The sequence below is a fragment of the Camelus dromedarius genome, chromosome 9, assembly GCF_036321535.1.
Source record: "Camelus dromedarius isolate mCamDro1 chromosome 9, mCamDro1.pat, whole genome shotgun sequence".
NCBI classification, from domain to species: domain Eukaryota; kingdom Metazoa; phylum Chordata; class Mammalia; order Artiodactyla; family Camelidae; genus Camelus; species Camelus dromedarius.
Window position 1 is genome coordinate 33,416,357 of NC_087444.1, and position 13,972 is coordinate 33,430,328.

The 13,972-nt window shown below is 33.2% G+C and overlaps 1 long non-coding RNA gene across 1 annotated transcript in view; it reads right to left on the minus strand.

Moving 5' to 3' along the window:
* Window positions 1-560: 560 nt before the first annotated feature.
* LOC116154841 (uncharacterized) overlaps window positions 561-13,972 on the minus strand; it is a 57,091-nt gene continuing 43,679 nt past the window's right edge. Inside the window, exons 3-4 of the long non-coding RNA XR_004138881.2 lie at window positions 9,896-10,026; window positions 561-789 (exon numbers count right to left, since the gene is read on the minus strand). This is a non-coding gene — a long non-coding RNA (uncharacterized LOC116154841). The remainder of the gene's footprint in view (window positions 790-9,895; window positions 10,027-13,972) is intronic.

The window sequence follows — 13,972 nt, forward strand, 5'->3', positions numbered from 1 at the left end:
GTTATTTTTATTTATTTGATTCATGTGGGCAGAAAAACAGAAGCTGTTTATTTCTTCAGCAGGGAATTTCTGACTCTGCTTTGAATATGGTACTTTTTCAGCCAAGTCTTCCCAATTCATTCACTATTATAACTTGATTTTCAATAACTGTGAGAAATTTATTTTGAAAAAGTGAACTTTCAAGAGATGTGTGTGTATTAGTGAGTGTGTGTATACACATAAATATATATCTCCACAATTATTTAGAACTTTGATATACATGCTTTCAAAAATTTGTTCATTATGAAAAATATGAGTAATAAAATAAACATCTTTGAACTTACTGTTGAGGTTTGAGAGGACCAATAAATTACATCCCTCATCCTCTTTACCCAAGTTCTGACTCAATTGAGAGAGACAAACAAGTCGGGCAAATGGAAATAAAATGTGCTATCCAATCAATAAAGTCTATATTGGAGAATATGGCCTAGGTGTGCACAACACATTTTCCCTTCCAAATTCTAAAAGCCAAATAAAAGAGACGAAGAGGCAAACAGGGCTCTAAATAGCAGCTCCTTACTAGTAAGTTTGGAAAACACGGCTTGGGTTTGGAGTTATAAGTGGCTTAGGCACCTCTCACCACCTGAATGCAGTTTTCCCCGGTTTCCAACATTACACTTACCTTGTAGCCAACAGCAGACCAGCGCACAGGTTCTCTGCAGACAGTAAGATCTTAGCGAGGTAGAGAGGGGTGCTAAGTTGGGAATGCCCAGTTCTCCAGGCACACCAATCAGGTAACTTTCTCTTCTTCTGAGGGAGAACAAAGGGGTGTAGCTGAAAGTGAAGGTTGTTTATGGAAAAATAACTTCTCAAGGAAATCAGAGGGAAATTGTAGCCCATTCAGCATTCAACTGTAACAAATCTTAACATTTTATCCATTGAGATCCATCCATTTTCTTTTACATAAATAATACATTACAGATACTGTTGAGGCCTTCTGTGTACCCTTCCATGATCTCATTTATCTCCTCCCCCGTCTCCACTGATGACCACTACCCTGCAAATATTTTTCCCCACTCCATATATTGCCTTTTCATTTTGTTGCTGGTTTCCTTTGCTATGCAGAAGCTTCTTGTTTGATGTAATCTCAGTTGTCTACTTTTGCTTTTGTTGCCCAGGCTTTTGGTATCATATTAGAAAAAAATCACGAAGACCAATGTCAAGAAGCCCTTTCCCTATATAAATATTTTTGGGAGTCTTATGGTTTCTTACATTTAAGTCTTTAATCTATTTTGAGTTGATTTTTGTGTATGGGTGTGAAGTAGGGGGACTAGTTTCACTTCTTGCATGCAGATATCCAATTTTCTCAACACCATTTGTTGAAGAGACTATCTTTTCTGCATTGTTTTCTTGGCACTCTTATTAAAGATCAGTTGACCATAAATACATGCATTTATTTCTATTCTGTTCCACTGGTCTATATATTTGCTTTTATGCCAATGACATACTGTTTTAATTACTATAGATTTGCAATATAATTTGAAGTCAGGTAGTGTGATGCCTCTAGCTTTGTTCTTTCTTAAGATTGCTTCATGTATTCATGCTTCATGTAGAATTTTTGTGATTCCATATGAATTTTAGAATCTTTTCTTCTGTAAAAAATCATTGTGATCTTTATAGGGATTGCATTGAATCTGTAGATTGCTTTGGGTAGTCTGATCATTTTAACAATATTAATTCTTCTAATCTATGAACATGAGATGTCTTTCCACTTATTTATGTCTTTTGAAATTTTTTTCATGAATATTTTACAATTTTCAGTGTACAAGACTTTCACCTTGTTGGTTAAGTTAATTTCTAAGTATTTTATTCTTTTTGTTGCTAATGTGAATGAGATTGTTTTCTTATTTTCCCTTTTGGATAGTTTATTATTGGAATGTAGTAACAACACTGAGTTTTGCATGTTGATTTTGTATGCTGCAACTTTACTGAATTGATTAATTGGTTTTAACAATCTTTTGGTGCAGTCTTTAGGATTTTCTCTCTATATGATTATGTCAGCCAAAAACAGATAATTTTACTTCCCTTCTGATTTATATTCCTTTTATTTCTTTTTTCTTGACTAATTGCTCTGGCTAGGACTTCCAGTACTATGTAGCATGCAATGGTAGGAGTGGGCACCTTTGCCTTCTTCTGGATTTTAAAGAAAAAGCTTTCAATTTTCCCCATTGATTATGATGCTAGCTGTGGATTTTTTATATATAGACTTTATTATATTGAGGCATGTTCTCCCTATGCCTATTTTGTTGAGAGTTTTTATCATGAGAGGATGCTGAATTTTGTCAAATGATTTTTCTGCATCTACTGAGATGATCATGGAGTTTTGTCATTCATTCTGTTAAGGCAGTATATTACATTAATTGATTTTTGTATGTTGAGCCATCTTTGCAACCAGGGATAAATTCCACTTGATTGTGGCGTATAGTCCTTTTAATATGTTGTTAAACTCATTTTGCTAGTATTTTGTTGAGGATTTTTGCATCTATGTTCATCAGAGATACTGGCCTATAGTTTTCTTTTCTTCTGTTTTCTTTGTCTGGCTTTGGAATCAAGGTGATGCTGGCTTCATAAAATAAGTTTTGGAGTGTTCCTTCTTATTCTAATTTTTGGAAGAGTTTAAGAAGGGTTAGTATTAGTTCTTCTTTGAATGTTTGGTGGAATTCACCTATGAAGCCACCTAGTTCTGAGCTTTTCTTTTTTGGAAGGTTTTTTGATTACTGATTAAATCTCTTTATTTGTTATTGGTCTGTCCAGGCTTTCTATTTCTTCTTGATTCAGTCTTTGTAGGTTGTATAGCTCTAGGAATTTATTCATGTCTTATAGTTTATTCAATTTGTTGGCATGCAACTTTTTTTTTTAACATTTTTTATTGAACTATAGTCATTTTACAATGTTGTGTCAAACTATAACAGTTCTTTATATGATCCTTTTTCTATATCATTCACTGTAATGCCTCCTCTTTCATTTCTCATTTTATTTATTTGAATTTTTTAGTTTTTTGCCTTTGTCTAGCTAAGGATTTGTTGATTTTGTTTGTCTTTTTAAAGAAACTCTCTTTGTTTCATCTATTTTTTCTATTGTTTTTCCTATTCTCTGTTTCATCTATCTCCACACTAATCTTCTACTGCTAATTTTGGATTTAGTCTGCCTCTTTCCCCTAGTTCCTTAAGTTGCAAGTTAGGTTGTTTAACTGAGATGTTTTTTTCTTTTTAAATATGGGTATTTATTGCTATAAACTTCCCTCTTAGTACTGCTTTTGCTATGTCCCATAAGTTTTGCTAAGTAGTATGTTCTTTTGTCTCAAAAATATTTTAAAAATTCCCTTCTAATTTCCTGTTTTACCCAACAATTGTTCAAGAGTGTTGATGTTTACTTTACACATTTGTGAATTTTCCTGTTTTATTTCTGTTATTGATTTCTAGTTTCATTCCACTGTGGTCTGAGAAGATACATGGTATGATTTCAGTCTTTTTAAACTTGTTAAGACTTGTTTTGTGACCTAACATATGGTCTATCCTGGAGAATGTTCCACATGTGCTTGAGAAGAATGTGTAACGTGCTGCTGTTGGGTGAGATGTTCTGTGTATGTCTGTTAGGTCCTTTAACATATAGTATTATTCAAATCAGCTTTTTTCCTTGTTGATTTTTCTGCCTGCATGTTCTATCCATTATTGAAAGTAAGGCATTGAAGTCTCCTGCTGTTGTGTTGCTTCCAACTTCTCCCTTCAGATCTGTCAGTGTTTTGTATATTTGGGTTCTCTGATGTTGGATGCATATATATTTGCAAATGTTATATATTTCCATTGAATTGATCTTTTTATCATTATATAATGATCTTCTTTGTCTCTAGTGACAGTTTTTTACTTAAAGTCAATTTTGTCTGATATAAGTATAGTCATCCCTGCTCTCTTTTGGTTAGCATTTTCATGCAACACATTTTTCTATTCCTTCTTTTTCAGAATATGTGTGTCTTCATATCTAAAGTGAGTCTCTTGTAGATACACATCACTGGATCTTGTTTTTAATCCATTCAGCCACTCTATATCTTTTGATTTGGGGAGTTTAATCCATTTGCATTTAAAGTAAGAATTGATAGATCAAATACTTTCTATTTCCATTTTTAATTGTTTTCTATCTGTTTTGCACTCCATGACAGCCAGCCAGCCAGCCTTCAGACATTTCCCATGCTACAGGCATATGACAAATATAATAGAATTCCCTGTTAACTTTCCCCACATCTTTCCACTCCAACCATGGAGAAGTTAAGGTAGCCCAGACAAAAGGAAGGGGAACAAGAACAGGGGGGAATCATAAAAGAACAAGGGTGAGACTACTTCCCCACCTCAAGTTCCCATGTCTTGGTTAGATCTGAGCTGCAGAAGGGATAGGGAAAGAATAGAAGCTTTAAACTGAATGAGAGATTGAAGTTTGTATTTAGAGTGAATTAGACTTTTTACTACCTGAAAACAAAGCATGTCTATTAATATCTGAAAGTGACAAAAAGCTATGGGATCTGTATGGGAGAAAATAGATCAGACAGAAGAAGTTGAAATGGATTAGAGGGAGGAAAACAAGACTTTTTAAAATTGCATTTTATTAAATCCAATATGTTCAATAAACTTGCTACATATTTATTGTGTTAACTGATATATCTGACCTCATTTCTAAATAGTTATTTTGTATTTCATATTTACTTTGCTTTTCTCTCTTTTTTATCAACATACAATATTGATAAATTTTTCCTTATTCTCCTTTTTTTCATTTTAGGTTTGAAAACTATAAATTATTAATTAATTTATAAATAAATTTTCTTAATATCTAAAATATCAAGTTATTAGATATGTTTCTCTTCCTCTTGCTTATGACAGATCTTTGTGTACTTTAATTACCCATTAAACAAGACCATCCACCATTTTGTTATTATTGTCTATGCTTTTGAAAAGGAAACTTTTGAAAGGATAAAAATTACTAAGCCTTTCTATAATTGTCCATTAATAACATATTTATCAACTTTAATGCTTGCTGTATTTTGTATGTCCCATGCCTCCTTCTGAGTTAACTTTATTTTTTATATTCTTATATCCTTTTCTGGTTTTGTAGTGAACATCTGTAGTTTTGCTCTCCTTTTTGAATGTTAAAAAGCTGAGTATAAAATTCTAAATTGATTATTTCTCCCCAACATCATTATATTCTGGCATTTATTATTTCTGTTGAGAAGATTGCTGGCAGTCTAAATTCCTTTGTAACGATATCTATCTTTTCTCTATGGTAGCTTTTAAGATTCTTCTTTATCTTTTATGTTCTACATATCCATTATAATGTGACTTGATATGATCTTATTTATTTATCTTACTCTCTATTCAAGGCACATTTAAATTGAAGACTATGGATGTTTAAATTATGGAATTTTGCAAGTTATCACGTCTTCAAATATAGCTTTTTTCTTCTCTCCTTCTATTTATTTCCTGTGGATCTATTTCTAGATGTGGTGGATCCTCTTAATATATCCTCTAAATCTTAACTAAATGTTATTTCCTTGAATTTTTATGAATTTCTGACCACTGCCCTCTACATCACTAATTATTTCTTTGCTGTGTGTAACCTAGATTCTAGTCCATCTATTGAGTTTAAAATTTTTCTGTCAATAGTTATTAATGTATTATTCTAATTATAATGCAGAATAGTTTTTTTAAAAAAGATAATTATTCTAGCTTCTATTCTGAATTTTAGGAGAAATGTATACTCCAGGATGCATGGATAGGGATCATTTCATATAATGTATCAATTATGTTATAAGACATAGCTGGGTAGATATGTCATATCTTACCTAATAAAGCCCTCTATTGTTTATTCTTATGATACATTATAAGAATGATATACTTATAATGCTAATAATGGTCTGAATTCACAGTTCTCTAAGGAGATGAGGTATTTTGTGATTGTTTGAAAAGAACAGCAATTAAACAATTGGATTTTCAAGATAACATATACATGGATATTTGGAGTCAGTTTTTATAATTCAATACATTAAGGAGGGCTGGGTAATAAGCACATTTAAAATATTTCAAATGCAAACAAAAGACAGCTAAATAGTCATGCTGCCTAATTTCTCCAAAACAAAATACTTCAGAACAGGAAATGGTAAGAGATTAGAAACAGAGATCTTTAATGGAGACTATCTGGCATTGTAATATAGCGGTTAGTATGAAAGTTACAATGGTAAATTTCAAGTAAGTTTAAGTTAATGGTTATTCCACATTGGGTGATTAAATGAGGGTGGTTTGAAATGGGATAGCTTATGATGAGCTCACTTTAGTGTATTAATTATTGTTCATCTGAATTGATTATCTATTAAATGTTTTCCTTTCCCCTGAGGAGTATACATACATTCATTAAAAGGGAACAAAAATCCAGTGCCTAATAAGCCTTCTAATTACTATAGCATCTGTACTACCTCTTCAAATATAACATTCCACAATAGCAAGTATAAAATGAGCAATAAGAAAACATAAATTTCCTCTGTATTCTTACAGACCATCAGGAACTTTCTCAATCTTTAGCATTTGACATCACTGATCAGCCATTCCTTTAAATAAAGACCTCACTTTTTGAATCTTATCTTGATTCCTTTTTTTCCTCTTGCCCCGTACTGTTTTCTTTAACCCTCATTTCTACTCAGTTTGCTGTCTCTTTCGTATCGTCATTCAAAGTATTAACGTGTTCTCAGGATTTCAAAGGTTGTTTCCTTCTGATAGTCAAAATCTACTTCTATAGTTCTGATACTATTCTAAAATGTCCATTTTATTTCCAGCTGCCTATTAAACACTTATATTTGGCTACTGAGTGAGGATATCTATATTATGTTTAAAGCTTTTTCCAAAGGAATGTTAATGGAAGACTTAACTATGTCTGGAGCACTGTTGAGCCATAAGGAGCTCAAAATTAATAGAGGAGAGATACCCATAAAGAAATAGATACAGATCAACGTGATGAGGGCTGGGAATAGAGAGATGTCTACAGTGTATTCTGGGTGCCCCATGAAGCTGGCTAATCTCCTAAAATATGCCCTCCCCACTTCTACTCAATGGAGCTCAAAACGATAGTCATCCTTGACTCACTTTTCCTATACCCCATATTGTCAAATTAGTTGCCAAATCCCCATTTGGTGATTCTTCCAAAAATCTCAGAAATCCCACCCTCCTTCATCCATCACCCCATGTTGTTCCCATTGCCATTGCTCTGGTCCAGCCTCTAAATTCTCATGGATTATTTCAATAATCCATAAACTAGAATTTCTGTTTAAATCTCTCCTGATCCAATCTTTCTAGAATTGGGACGCACTTTCATCATTTCATTGTCTTGCTTATTGAATGCAGGTCTACCATCTAATAGCTGTAAACCTTGCCCAAGTTGTTAAACTTCTTTGGGCCTCTTTCTCTCATGTGTACAATGGACTGTAGCTCAAAGTTAAAAAAAAAATACATGTAAGTTTATAAAAGAGTGCTTAGCACATAGTGAGTAAATATAGCTCAGTAAATGTAGCTGCTATAATAATTATTATTATTATCCATTCTCTCTCTCCAACTCCTATGACATTTTGCCTCTTACTAAACTTATAACTTTTTACTTTGTAGTTTTTTAATATACTTTCTCTCTCTCTCTGTTTAACCATTTACTCCTTGAAGGCAGGGATTGAATTTTGTCTTCAGGTATGACTTGTGAACCAATTTTTCCTTGGCCTATGATTTTGTCACACAGTAGGATTTGACAGATTCCTATTTGATTCACAGTTGATGGGGACAAAAACCCCCAGAGCTCAATTAAAATGATACTTGAAAGATACCTGATACTACTAAAATCTATGGAATTATGTATTAAATGGCCCCCAAAGAATCAGCTATTTCAAAAATTGAAAGTTATTACAAAGAGCTTAATATATCGTGTTATATATCACACATCATAAAAATGTCAGAATTGGCTTTATTTTATATTACCGTATTTCTTGATGGTCATCTGTCTAGAAAAGGCTGAATTTGAGTATGGATAATGAAGCACATTCTAAGAAAATGTTTAATATGAAATAGAACCAGGGATGGTGGTGGAGAATTCCTCAGGAGAATGCAGTTAGGGAACCCTTGAGTCTCGATAGTTTACAAATCCTTTCATAGCACGTAAATGGTTTAACAATAATACAGAGTGGCCAGAGTAAATTATTTCCATTTCTATCACTGCACAATGTATAATAAGTAACCAGATAAGATGCTGAATGATTATTTTGTTATGATGTATGCTGATCTGATTTGAGGTGTTTTTTTTTCTTTTTGTTTTGATTTCCAGTGGCTTGGATCCATGCCAAATCATTAAGCAAGTCACATCCAGCTGAAGCTGGCTTGAACAGCCTCAATGAAACTTGCAAAGGCCAGTTCATCAAAACCCTTAGGATCACACAAACAAGAAAAAAATACCAAGGGGCCTCTCCTATTTGTCTTTCTGGCTATCTGTGTTCCACGAGGAGGAAAGAAAATAACATGAACAGGATTTAAATGCTCTGTTTTGATAGGTTATTAAGATTCCAACCACAACCTGCCTACTCCTCCCAATCAAGCCAAGTTCAGAAACAGCAAAATATCTCTAAAGCAACTGTGCATACATATAAAACAAAGAAGTGCTGAAAAAGGAGGAAGAGTGGGGAAATCAAGCCAATGTGAATAATTTGGTAGAGTTGTGCGGAGTTCAAAACCAAGACATACGCTAGCATGCAGGTCTATTAGTGTAGTTAACTGACACAAAATTTCTTACACAGAATTTAGGTACTGGTGGCTCAAGCGCTGTCGATCTCATTCTGTTCTACTACATAATCAATAGTTCTAATGGAGACATCCACAGGAGGCCAGGTTCTTATGCTCTGAAATTAGAGTCCGCTATCTGTATGAGATTTCCTACCATGGGGCCAGCTCTGATGCTGCCAGTGGGGTACCAACTCTGACTCCTCTAAGGTCCTTTATAAATATTCTTCTAATGACACAAATTTCACTGTAATGGGCACAGGCTTGGGTCCTTGTCTCATACCCTTCTCTCTAAGAATGAATTGTAATAAAACATGAGGGCTTCCATGGTGAGGGACACTGGAGAATCACTGCAGGATACAGAACTAAGGAGATTTTGAGAATTACAGGAGACAGACTCTGACACCCTGAAACTATATAGACTGAATTATGTAAAAAATGACTACCTTTAGTATAGAGCAAAGACTGGCCAAACTTGCCTATGGGCCAAATCTGGCTGTTGGTTTTTGTAAATAAAGTTTTATGGAACGTAGCCATGCCCACCCATTTATTTACATATTGTCCATGGCTGTCAGAAGTGGGTGGTTACAACAGAGACTTAAAGCTTAAAATACTGACTATCTGTCCTTCTACAGAAAAAGTTTGCTGATTCCTAATATAGAGTGAGCAAAATCACATAGACTCAGTTCTCTGTAAATTGTGTTTATTTTGGTGGGAAATAACATGCATGTAGATGAAAATCTGACAGGTCTAACAAAATAGGTCATATAGCAACAACATCCTCTAGGAAGGCACTTATTGGTGTATTTTTATGGGAGGCAGTATGTATGGTGGAAAGAGTACCAACTCTGAACCTAGATTTGACCTGTATTTCTGCCATTTATTGGGCCTAACAAAACTTACCTTACAGAATTATCAAGATTAAATATTATGGCCTATGTGACAACACTTAGTACTCACTAAAACTGTTGTGTTTCTTCCCTCCAGTTTCTCTGTCTTCATGACTGCTGGCACAGATCTGAACGTATATAGGCACCTCACCTTGACACATTTTGAATAAGAAATGGTACCTGTCTGGAATTGCATCCTGATTCTCATTGGTGTTTTTCCTTTGGTTGTTGAAGAGTCTCCAAATCCTTTTAGGAAGATGCACTGTGAATGTCTATAAGGGTCTTCAAAATCTTTGCCTTCTTTATAGAACCTAGAAAGCACAGAAAAGAGATGCCACACATAAAGGGAAGCAGAAATTATTGGTTCATAATTAACTACAGGTTAAAATATCCATCCAGTACTCATGATAATGATAGGTTATTATCAGTGTTGGTCACATGATTAGATCAATACCTACCATCAAAAACACCCAAAATTACTACTTTGGTGTCAACATCACCCATAATGATCACATTATGCTAGTCAATATTTGTAACTGCAAATGAAGTAAACAATTGTAGCATTGTCCAAAGTAACTTGACATAAATTCAAGAGATCATTTTTGTTTGTTGAAAATATAAAAATACTTTATATTGAAGATAGTCTAATAATATTAATGCTATTTACTATTATTAAACAATAATAGGAAATATTCATCAAGCCCTTTCTGAATGCCAGAGTGAAAGATTGCACATGAATCCTCTTACTTAATTCTCACAAAAATTTTATGAGAAAGGCAATCATTATTCCAATTTTACAAGAAACTAAGAGAAGTTAAAATGACAATCAAAATATATTAACTGGCATTAGCATTTCACTAACAACTTATGTAACTTTAAAATCACAGCAAGAAGACATTTAAAAAATATTTGGCATAATAGAAAAATATCATGGGTGTGTCAAGTTGGATAAAGCCTGCTGCTTTATGCATATCTCCTCACTACATTTTTTTGTACTAAGTCCTTTTTTAATCATTGATCTTCAATTAATTTGATTACATATAACTTTCTATGCCAATTAGATATCACTAGTCAATTGCTTTGTTAAATTCAATGTGATTTTAATTAATTAATTAATATTCTTATCAATATTTTTTAAGTAGATGTTTTTAAAAATCAAAACATTCTATTAGTTATGATAAAAAACTGCAGCCTTCCCCTCTGTTCCATCTCTCTTTACCTCCAAGTTCCACTCCTCAAAATTAAGTACTTTCAAATATTTTAGCTGTTTCTTCTGGTATTTGTCTCCACACTTCCAAGTAACACATGGTGGTATTTGCAACATCCTAATTTTTTTCTATTTTAGGCATCATTCTGACTTCATAGAATGGAAGAGGAGGATTTAGGTCTGTTACACTTCCCCTACATGCTGTGCATGCACACATACACCCTTATACTCCCCCTTCACCCATCCTCCCAAAATGGTATACAACAATTTCTCAGTAAAACATTATTCAGTGCTTGTATTTTTTTATGACTATGGGAATATTCTTTACATCTGAGTCATATAGTATACTATGGCTGTATTTTCTTGCCTCTACAACTTTTTGTTTTCCCTAGAGTCACTAATCATATGATTTTTCATCTGCTTATTTCTCAATAATTTATTCTTCCCTCAAATTTGGACAAAGCTGTAATTCTCCTCCCAAATGAGTCAAATATGTCAGTTGATCAATCTGTTCCATTTTGAGGGGGCATCTCTGGCCTTTTTTGCTTCAGTCTGGACTAGTTGCCACAAAGCTATCATCTCGAGAATTCTACTGGGTCAGGTTTATTCAAACCTGTATTTTTACCTCTTTTTTTGGTCTGTGTTATCTATTGTATCTTGAATAATTATTCCTTGAATAATTATTTCACAGAGGATCTTTGGGTAATAAAATCTCTGCCCACTCATGTTAATTTTTGTTTTCCTGGTTACACGATTCTTGCATTAAAATTATTTTCCTTCATGTTGCTTTGTGTATTTTAATTTTAAATTCTTATGGGTAAACCTTATACAACATATAAATTTCATCATAAAAGTTACAAAATAATTTGATATATTATAAAAAATGCTCAGCAGACTTTCTTTAATTTTCCAATACATTCAAATTTGTTTATACAGAATATTAATAATTAACAGGAAGGTTAAACCGAAACTCATGTACTAAGGACCAATGTCAATAGAAGACTGATTAAATAAATGTGAAATTATAATATAAATCAATATGAGAATGAAATTGAGAATGAAATTTACAAAATTTGAGCTACTCTAGAATTTTAAGAACTGGGCTAATTGTATAAAAAGTATTGAGGTACAGTACTTTCTTTTCAAAATTTGATCATACTTACATTTATTTTACACATATCAGCTTTAAATTTTTTATTTGGAATTAAAAAAATGTTAAATTAAAGTATCCTTTCTAATTCATCCAAATAATACTTTGTAAAAATAACTGATGAAGTATGAAGTGAAAATAAAGAAAGTAAAAGAGGTCAATCCATTTAAATATACTCAGAGAATATATGTACAAGTCTAAGTTATTCTCTCACAAATCAGTCTTGCCATGGATTGGAAATAGTAACCAGGGAAAGGAAAGGGGTATTAACACTTACTGAGCACTTACTATATGCCTCATATTGTGTTGATACTTTATATGTCATTAGACCTTGAACCCTTGCAAAGAACTTATAAAGTATGTATTATTAATCTTATTTTATGCACAAGAAAACAGAGACTCAGACAAGTTATAATGTCTTGTTCTAGATTAGGATTCAAAGCAGTTCTTGATCCAAGTTTCTCTCCGAATCACTCCAATGTGCCTAATTTTATTGAAATTTTATTGAAAATATGTTAACACCCCTCACTTTTATCATGAAGAAAAATTTCTAGAAGACAGTGAGATGGCTACTATGTATTCTACCACACATTGTTCAAAGCAGACCCTGGGAAAACTCATAACTCAAATATTGCAACTAAAAGCCAGGATTTTCACCCATCAGGCAACTGGATTATGCTTTATTACTTCCACTACCTTGGCACAGGTTTCCATTTGGTCTTGTCTCCTCTCTCTACCTTGTTCTTATGCTACCATTTGTCTAACCCTCATTATCTCAAACACAGAATAAAGTCCCCTAAGAAGCTTCCCAAATACCTTCCATACCAGTTACTGCATCCCCACCAATCAATTACCCAAAAACGGAGTTCCAACCTGTTATTCCCCACCTAGAATTTCTGTGGATTTACATCTGGCTCCAAATTAAATACAAGAGTTCAAGGGACTTCTACCCAACAGCCTAAACCTTTATTGCTCTGCCAAATTCTATCCTCCAAAATGCCCTATTGTTTGTTCCCTGAACACTCTCATTTCCATCCTGCCAAAATCTAAGCTCATTCCATTTCTTCCTCTATCATTCCTGCTTTTTGAAATTCCCCAATACCCAGCTTAAATTACACTTTCCCTTGTTTCCCCAGTTAGAATTTTTAAAATACTTCTTTGGTTTGTGCTTCTCTTAGGTCATTATTATACAGATAATGGAAGCTAGAATATGTTTTACCTGCTCGATAAGTGGAAAGTTCTGCAAAGGTAGGGAATGCAACTTGTTCATTTAATGTCTCCCACAATGCTTAGCAAAGTGTAATGAACAAGAATTCATTATATGTTTTGAATGAATGAACAAATCTGACTTTAGGCTAGAAATCAGACATGGAAAAAGGTAAAACGAAAAACAAACAGAAAAAAGTATATTTTGAAAACCTATCCAGAGGTCTTAAAATGCCTTTTCTCTAATCCTTTAGAATGATTTTTTATGCACATGTATATTCTGTTGAGTTCAAGTCACTTCTCAGAAGTTTTCTAGAAAGCTAATTAAGATAATAAGGATAAAGAGAAGATGGAAGATAGGGTAGATTCAAGAGTAGTATAGGAAATGGTGAATGAAAGAAAGTTCTGAAATGCCCTAATTCTAGAACAATGGGAACACATTTATCAAGAAGAAAATTTTCCATCAGACAGCAAGCTCTTACATTTTCCATCATGCTTATTTTAAAGTAGACACCAGGAAAACATAGAAAAGCACCACTGTGCTGAGTAAGAGAACTCTGGAAGGAGAGAGGTGGGAATGTTTTTTTAACTCAAATGCCTTTGATTTTGTCATTAGTGATTTTTAAAAGAAAATCTTGTTAAATATAAATAGACTCAAATAAGTAAGAGCAAATGTTTATTATTTATACCTATT